The sequence below is a fragment of the Notothenia rossii genome (genome assembly GCF_949606895.1).
Source record: "Notothenia rossii genome assembly, chromosome: 1".
Taxonomy (NCBI): Eukaryota; Metazoa; Chordata; class Actinopteri; order Perciformes; family Nototheniidae; genus Notothenia; species Notothenia rossii.
This window is the reverse complement of record NC_136912.1, coordinates 62,072,135-62,081,771: the sequence shown is the minus strand read 5'-3', so window position 1 is coordinate 62,081,771 and position 9,637 is coordinate 62,072,135. Positions and strand designations below refer to the sequence as shown.

The 9,637-nt window shown below is 38.5% G+C and overlaps 1 protein-coding gene across 1 annotated transcript in view; it reads right to left on the bottom strand.

Annotated features, from left to right (window-relative positions):
- naaladl2 (N-acetylated alpha-linked acidic dipeptidase like 2) overlaps positions 1–9,637 on the bottom strand; it is a 1,042,014-nt gene that overhangs the window by 581,726 nt on the left and 450,651 nt on the right. The window lies entirely within an intron of this gene.

Genomic DNA, 9,637 nt, shown 5'->3' with positions numbered 1-9,637 from the left:
TTTATATAGGTATGGCCCTACAATATATTGTTCAAATATAGAATGATAGGTCCACTTTAAAGTCATGTAGATATCTCAAGGTTGTATTTGTTGTTTGTTGACTTGAAATCCTAAATCCTCGGAAACATAACTATGGGTGATGCGGATGTTGTCATAAGTTAGTCTCTCTGCGTTTCTGCGCTGGGCTAATGATAATAATGCAATGCGAGGATAATAAAATGGCGGCTTCACAAAAGTTTTTGGAGTTTGACGGGGCGTGGTTTGCATTCCGCCCAGCCAATCAGACACAGGAACCTTTTTCTCCCACGAAAGTCCCTGCTCTCTTGCAGGGACTGAAAGGGGGTAAAAAAGGTTCTCTAGAACTAATTTAGTTCCTGGGACTTTTGGTGATAACGCAACTAAATCGTAGTTCTCAGGAACCTTTGTGGGAAAAGTACTTGTTGTGAACGCGCCTTATGTCATATCTTTTACACCACAAAGAAGAAGAACCTCAATCTGTTGTTTAAGTAAGAAGTTACACAAGCTATGTTTACTTTGCAGAAAGTGCAGCAAGTTAATTAATTTTGCAAATTAAACTGTCAATGATAATAAGTCATATATAAAATGTAATAAATGACTATCAAGTATGTGGAATGGATCTGGTTCAACCCAGTCTCAGGCATTTCGTGTTCACCAACACGATTTTTAATCTATTGATTCGTGTTCACCAACACGATTTTCTCCTTTTTTTCGTGTTGCACAGCACGATTTTAAAAGCAATGCATTTCTACTGGTAATGTGTTTTGTACCTGCAGCACGTCTTTTTCTCCGGTCGGGTCGTGGAACACCGGAAGCTCTGTGGTTCATAAAAACATGTTCTTACTCAATATCAAGCCACAATTATTGCTTTTATTTTAAATCGTATAATTTCTGACTTTTGTTTCCGTCTGTGAGGAAAATAAATGGGGTTCAGAGCCTCAGAATAATGAAATCTGTATTTTTAAATCTTTTTTTCCTTCTAATTTGTTATTCTTTTCAAAATAACACACTGTAAATTTACTCACCAATAACACACAATTATCCTTGCTTTTATTTATTGGTTTAATTCCATAATCTCGGGCTTTGTTGGCGTCCTTCAGGAACTGAATTTCAAAATAAAAATAACCGGAAACAGACGTAGGCATTTCGAGCGCTTACCCAAGATCCTCAGCTATGGTTTAAGCTCGCTGATTGGATGTTTTAGCCGCAATGCATGCTGGGATTTGGTGTTTATATGATATGAAATCCGGAAAACATTTTAAAAGAATAAAATAATACTTAATTCCGAGTGTTCTTGCTTTTCTCTTTGAAAGTCTTCACATAACGGCATTGTAATACACGGTCCGGCTGCATTACATATGACAGATCTGCCGTAGTTCTTTATTTATAGAGCCCTGATGAGAAGACCTTTGGAAAAACTGGAAGAAATGCCGCCGAAACTGAATACTTAACGTGGATCATAAATATATCAACAATTAAACAACATCTTCAATTTCTCTTCAGACAATACGTCTCCTTGCAGTATCAACCTTAATTCGGCTGACTTTTATATTTGATCTAATTCGTAGATAGGTTATATTTACACCATAACGGTGCACAGCTGATATAAAAGGACTTTGATTTTCTTTGAATATAAGAATGTAAATACTGAGTCTGAAATAGTATAGCAATATGCTATAAAATTATGCGAAAACATGAATAAAACTACACATCTTCAGATGTTGTACATACATAAGTGTCCTACACTGATAATACAAAGTTATTATAGCTGTGTGTACCTTGTGTGCACCGCCTAGTGGTTAAAGCATGTTATTGAATTATTGTTTTTATGTGTTATATTTGATTAAAAAATATTAAGAGTACATACTTTCATAGGGGGAAAGTAGAAGGTCTGTGATAGAAATATAAAAAAATCAAGAACATACTGTAAGTGATCTCTACAATAAAACAGTTTAGTGCCAGATGTACAAAGATATTAATAGGAGGATGTGCAAAACAGAAAAACGAATGAACCTTTATTTAAATATTAAATAATACTTTAGATTAAGGTCCTCTTTTAAATAAGAAAAAAACTTTGGGGGTATCTACAGATAAATATTAAGCCTGAAAAAGTACTTAACGTCTAATATATTGCTTTCCTGCAATGTTAACTATGTTGAAGCACTTATTTTAACTGGTATTATACATATGAATTATACTCTTATGTATGTAGATAGTATAAGAAATGTGCAGAATATGACAGTTTAATGGTGGAGGAACAAACCCATGTTGATAGATGTCTTGTAATGTGCTGTTGAGGAACCTGTGACCCAAGATTTTCATTCATTGCATACACCGTAGTTTTGTATATGATATGTCAATAACCTTTGAAAATCTTGAAATCTTGAAAGGGATGTGCAAAATAGCCATTATATAGTCTTTAATTAACTATTAGTAGAGAATAACGAGTAATGAATATACTTTATTACTCGTTTCCATTCATGTCAATTGCAGATAAATGTTTAGTCTTCTCAAGCACCAACTATCAAATATCTCTCCTGATTGTTGGCACTTGGCAATCAGGTTAACCTCTGAATTGTGGAGTAGAATTACAAAGTAACAATGAGCTGTCATGTGGGTATATATTAATGCTGCGCATTATGGACACAAGCGATTTTCACCCATTTATTAATTATATGTTTTACATTTGATAACACCAATGTGTTTAATACTGGCAACTTCTAATTGTGGGAAAAACGAAAACGTTCAGTAGAGACGTCCCATGGAACATTTTTCGAAACACAATAGTCAGCATGTGTAGTTCTGGGGGGGGCGTTCGATTCCAGTTTTGGATAGTCTGGCGTAGTTTTGTTCCATTTCAAACAGCTGTTTGACGCTCGGCGTAACCTTGGCGCACTGCCACTCCAACATCCAATCCCAGTGCTTGAAGATTAATCATGGGGACTGTAGTCCTCAACGATAGCTGGGGATTATGGGTAGTGTAGTGTCTTCGGCCATCCTAAACTCCAAGAGGCCTACGTCTGTTTCCGGTTATTTTTATTTTGAAATTCAGTTCCTGACGGACACCAAAAAAGCCAGAGATTATGGAATTAAACCAATAAATAGAAGCAAGGATAATTGTGTGTTATTGGTGAGTAAATAGAAGTGTGTTATTTTGAAAAGAATAACAAATTAGAAGGAAAAAAAGATTTAAAAATACAGATTTCAGTATTCTGAGGCTCTGAGCCCCATTTATTTTCCTCGCAGACGGACACAAAAGTCAGAAATTATACGATTTAAAATAAAAGCAATCATTGTGGCTTGATATTGAGTAAGAACATGTTTTTATGAACCACACAGCTTCCAGTCTTCCACGACCCGACCGGAGAAAAAGACCTGCTGCAGGCACGAAACACATTACCAGTAGAAATACATTGCTTTTAAAATCGTGCTGTGCAACACGAAAAAAAGGGGAAAATCGTGTTGGTGAACACGAATCAATAGATTAAAAATCGTGTTGGTGAACACGAAATGCCATGAGACTTGGTTGTCTGGTTAGATGAATACACAGAAAATGATCACATGCATGAGTCATTGTTTTGTTTTTTTGGCCCACAATTCTGCTCTCATCAGCCACAGAAAACTTATTTTCAGTTAAAAAGTTCTGGAAAACTACCTGGCGAACTTCAGTGAAAACATTTAAAACTAATACATAATATATAAACATTTTCCCGCTTAAAATACCGATTAAGAGACAAACAATGCTATATGCTAAATGTATATGCTAATATCCAAGACTCTTTTCTGAATATTTTTGTTAGCATGTCTTTCATAACAACTTTGCATTGTGCCTGTTGTGTGAGATAAGTCATTGTTATGACATAACAACAGTACATGCAGCTTTAAAATTACCCAGTTGGATTTTGGACTGGTAGCCCATAGCCTAATATTTCGATTAGCATCTCTTTGTGTTGTTTTCCTGGTTTACCAGATTGCTCATGCAGACGCATTTAAGCATCTGAGCCCTGCAGGGAACATGAATGCACCATCCAAAGGTATGGAAGAGGACAGATTCTAGCCATTGTGGGTAGAGAAACAATCAACTCTACTAATGTTTTTGGAAGAAGGAAAGAGTTGCAACTGATTTATTAGGCCCCAAGTAAACACATTTGGTGAAATGTATTTTGTTTACAAAGTGCGTTTGGTGAAAAAAACATCTGTTTGTTCAAAAGAAAGCTAACAGTCAAAACTATCTTTTAATGTAACTTACAATTTTAAGAATTCAGACATACTTTGAACTTTCCTCACTTGTGATGGAGGAAAGGTCACACATGTTGCATAAGGGCTACACCGCCATGGTTGAGCAACACCAATTTTTCCACTGGCTGGGTTGTCTGATCGCCTAATTTAAGGAAGACTGTTTAAGAATAACATCATCAGTTGAACACAGGCATTTTCTCCCTTCAGCCAAAGAGAGTTGCGGTTTCCTTATAATCAAAATCAATCTCTCCCCCCTCTCTCGCTCCATTTACCCATTCATGGTAGATCTCTAGCTGTGTGTTAATTGGCCGGGCCCGATGTGTTGGCATTGATTATTAACCCTTCAGAAAATCCCAGCGGGATGGCTGTGAATGTTGACTAAGATCACACCTCTAATACCTCGCTCAGTCTACCATGCACATCTCCTTTTCGTGCTTCTTGTAATGGTGCCATTTTCTTCTTCCTTTTCTTGCTTGCTTCCTTTGAATTCACAAATGTTCTGTCTTTCTCCAGTCATACCTTTCACTTATCCTGTTTCTCAGCCTCTCTAAACACACAAACAATAATTTGATGTCTGGTCATTATCTTGGAATACACCGGAGAATTGGCGATACAAGCCGTCACATACTTTATGAACACACACACAACATATCCCAGCCTCATTCTCAAGCCCTGGGTCCTGACATCACAACAATTTTTACTTATTTGTCTCATTTTTTCACAACATGTGCTTGCCTCTTTATTTATGATATTAGCTTACTATTTATTTTAATTTTTTTGACTATTAAACGCACTGTCACTTTTGCTGTAACAAAACGTCCCCGCTGCGGGTCGAATAAAAATATTTCTGATTCTCACTTCTAAAAGGGCAAATGAGGCGCCAGGGAAACATTTTCTCAAAATAAAATCTACAGGGAAAAAATAAAATGAGGCTTGACTTTGTGTGGCACTCTCAAATGTTGTTGTGTTAGAGTCCCCGAAAGCCTGGAGGCATACATTTAAAGGTAAGAACATACTTTAATACCTGTGGCTGTTGATTTGTGCACTGTTCTTCTGCTTGCACCCATTGTAAAGAGGGAGATGCATTCAGGCTCACTTGCCAGTGTTGTATGCGTTTTGCTTTTTGACACTGGGTCCCTTTTATTGGGACCATTTCAAATTTATGACACTCAAACTCAAATTCAAAGGGCTCACCTGTTAGTGTAGTATATGTATATTACATGCATGCATTCTGTGTGAGAGATTGATATTGGGCTACAGTAAACCAGCCTGTAACTATTGCAGACACAATTTATGTATGTATGTGTGCTTGACTACATAGTATTACATTGGAATTGAAGTCTTGAGTGATTGTTGAATCTGTAATTGGTAAAGATTAGGCATGGCTGATGTTTGAGCAGGTTTTAAGAGCAACAATAGACTCAACATGGTGCCCAGGGGTCCATGGCAGCATTATGTATCCATTTCACCATCAAATATCAGATTTTAGAATCATTTGGATGCTCCACTGATTTTGAATAGGAACAAGGGTGTCTCTTTAGGTCCTAGTCTGCGCCCCAAGCACCTTTTCTAAGTGACTTTGATGTCCTGGGAGAAGTGCGTAGGCTTTGGAGAAGTAAATGTATTTTTCTGGTTTTCCCTCCAATGACCTACAACAAGCTTGTCAGCTTGCCAAGCTGTCAAGCTTGAGAACTAATCACGGGGTTTGTGAAACAGAGCACATGGTGTAGTCCTAAACGATAGCTGGGGATTCTGGGTAGTGTAGTGTCTTCTGCCATCCTAAACTCCGGAAAAATATTTTTTTTTCCGAATCGAAGGCGAAAAATACAAAAGCATTGCGCACAATTTAAACCAATCAATGTTGTGTAATTAAAAAGGATAATCTGGTGTTTTTTAGTCGATGAGTAGTGCAGATATCACTGTCAAATCAATCGACAGTAAGGGGAATACTTACTTCCTGGTGTACAACTCTCCGTTATCCAATGGGAATGGACGCTCACATTGCCTTTTAAGGGAAGCCGACACAAACGAATGCCGTGCTTCCATGGGCGTCAAATCCCGCCGCAGATGGGAATACATTGCAATCAGTTGAAAGCTTTATGAAGCTGAAGGAGCCTATGAGCGTCACAACTGCACGCCTCGGGGACCCTGACCAAGCGTCACTCCTGGACGATTATGGAGTGAGAGTGTGTTGTCCTCTGTGTCAAATAATTGATTTCAAAAATACTGCTGCTGGTTTATAAAGCATTGTATGGTTTAGGCCCAAAATACATTTCTGACCTACTGCTAAATGATGAACCATCCAGAACTCTCAGGTCTTCAGGGACTGGTCAGCTTTCTGTCAGATTTCTTTCCCCAGAGTCAGAACTAAACATGGAGAAGCAGCGTTCAGTTATTATGCTCCAAATATATGGAACAAACTCCCAGAAACCTGCAGGTCCGCTGGAACTCTTACAGTACTACTTTTAAATCCAGGCTAAAGACTTTTCTTTTTGCCGCTGCTTTTAATTGATGTATTCATATCTTAAAGTCCACTGTAATTTGTATTATCTTTGATTTTTATCATTGCTTTTAAATTAGTGTTTTTAAATGTCATTTTATATCATTGCTTTTAAATTAGTGTTTCTAGATGTCATTTTATATCATGGTTCTTAATGCTCTTAATGTCTTTCATTTTTGTAAAGCACTTTGAATTTCCTTGTGTTGAAAGGTGCTTTAGCATAAACTTGCCTTGCCTTAAAGGTTTGATGATTTTGGCACCTCTCGTCCTCATTTTAGAAGTTTGTTTAATCACTCCTACATCATTAATTTTTACAAACCAAAGCTATTATTATAATGTTGTGATGATAACATGCACAATCAATTTTGCCCGAATTGAGTTTAATAGCTGCCTTTGCAAACATTTTGGAATGTTTGGTTATTTCGTTAATGAGTATTTCTATTGGAGCATCAGACAACATTTGGATGTCTTTTGTGAGCTCGCTGATCAGAGCTGAATGCATAATTAGCTGTTGCCTCAGTGAATCAAATGATTTCCCCCACATTATAAGTTAAAAGTAACATGTAAGGCAAATCTGTGCTGCATTTGCATGTATTTCTTTTTAACCCATAAAATCAGCTGTATAATGTGTGTTTCTTAATCAACATGAACTTGAATAGCATAAGAAAATATCGTAAAGCATAAATAATAGCTAGCCAAGCAGCTTGTGGGCATGCACTGTCTTGCTCCACAGAATCAATACCATTTAAAGAGCAACTTCCAGGTTAAAGACACCTGTGAATAAATGTGTAGGAAAATGATGAATACACTAGATTTTCAAAAAGATATACAGAAATATACACTACAGTGACACCTGGCGTCGTTTTTGTAAGAAATGTTCACTTCCGCATAAAAAAGCCTCGGCACGTGACCTCCCGCGTGTGACGTAACACGGGGGACACAAGAGGGAGAGCGGCCGGTGTAACGTATGAATAAACATGGATCCCAATGCTAGTTTCGACACAGAAGAAGGTGAACATGAATATTCGAGTGCATATGACGGACCACAACCTTATAATTATGAGCCTGCTAGGCGTCCAAGAGACCAGGAACAGCCAAGGATTAGAAGACATAACGGCCATCGGAGAGAAATTGAGCTGTGGTGTGAGGAGAACCAGTGGAGAACTGGGCAACTATCTTGGTGAGTGAGCGGCGTTAGCTACAGAATGTTAGCTAACGTCACATCACAACATTGTGAAGTTAGCTATCATATATCAGGCTATAACTAACGTAGCATTGATAATATAGTAACGTTACTGGCAGGACTGTTGATACTGATCCATAACAGAAACTAATGCGCAAGTATCAGCCGTATCTCGCGTTACCTACTGCAACTCCACACTACGGTGCTGTGTACCGGAGGAGAGACGCGAGATACGGCTGATACTTGATGATCTGGCGGAGAAAGGTTGTGGAGCCTCCGTTGATATGTCGTTGTAAATGGCTTGATGGAAAGCAGGTGTGTAGTCGGGGAGGGTGCACAGCCGATTGCAGCAGGTGAATGGAGGTTGAGCCGGGAGCCAGGAGTGACGGCCACCACGCACACACAAACAACACAGACAGGGGGAAACAAACAAACACAAAGGAGACGGCTGGAGCAGTACAGCCACCACAGCGTTACCTAATGCAACTCCACACTACGTCTTACGGTGCCGTGTACCGGAGGGGAGCGAGAGAGAGCAGCGAAGGGGGGGAGAGAGAAGTAATAGGGTTTACTGATAAAGCTGTGGAGAGTATGTGCTGCAGGGAGGTGGATGCACAATGCACCCAGGAACGAACGCTAGCTCCGGTCCTTTTTACTGTGGACTCGATGTCCTGACAGGCTGGTATTTGTGCAACCTGCACAAACACAATACTGCACCAGGATTACAAATGGTGAAATACAATGTAAAACTACCGAAAAATACCAGCTCAGTAAAACACAACCGCTCAACTCAACGCAACTACTAACTATACCCGCGGTCAGAGAGCGGGGAGATGCTTACCCTTTGTGATGTAATATGACGCGTTTGACGTATGACCTTAAAAAAAAGCCCTTTTTAAGAGCAGAGCTCAAAATTGCTCCTTTCCCTCTGAATTCCTGCCCTTATGTCTCGTAAAACATATCAAATCCTACATTCACTTTTTTAATTGTAATTTTCAAGCAAGTTTAAGCATAAATGTAGAAAAAAAAAAAACTTGCAAGATGCTCTTTAATGAGTAACAAAAGGGTGATCAACCCGAACTAAGAAAATATAATTTAGTTTTTGGATCTCACCAATGTATTCTGATTAAAGCAAGAACATCATGAAATAACTGAGTGTTTTCTGGTAACTTCAGCAAACATTCCTGCAAATTACTTGATTCAACAACACTCACTAACATGGTGGTTTCCCAGTAATTATATACTTGCCAGATTGACAGGAACACCTTCCAGGTCAAAAAATATATTTGATGCCAAAATAAAGGCCTATTGATTTTCCTACTATATATAATAAAGGGACCCCACATTGATTGTGGTAGACTGGCCTCGATCCCAGCCCATGCATTGCATTCAACATGTCGATATGTCCTTGTGCAAGATACTTAACAACAAATTGCTTGAATGTGTGTGAAAGCTAGCTTCACATGTTAGCCTCGAATGTGTGTGAGTGTTAGCTTTCTTGAGCAGGTTGCTCTGTGTGAATAGGTGAATGATCACTTGTATATGTACAAGTAAACGTTTGATAAATCGCTGTATAAATGAAGTCCATTAACCATTCCATGAATGAGGCAACGGTTGTGGTTAGTACTTGTCTAAAACAACAGCAGGACAGATGAGTGTTGATTTGAACTGCTATGTTTAGTTGAACGAGTGAACTT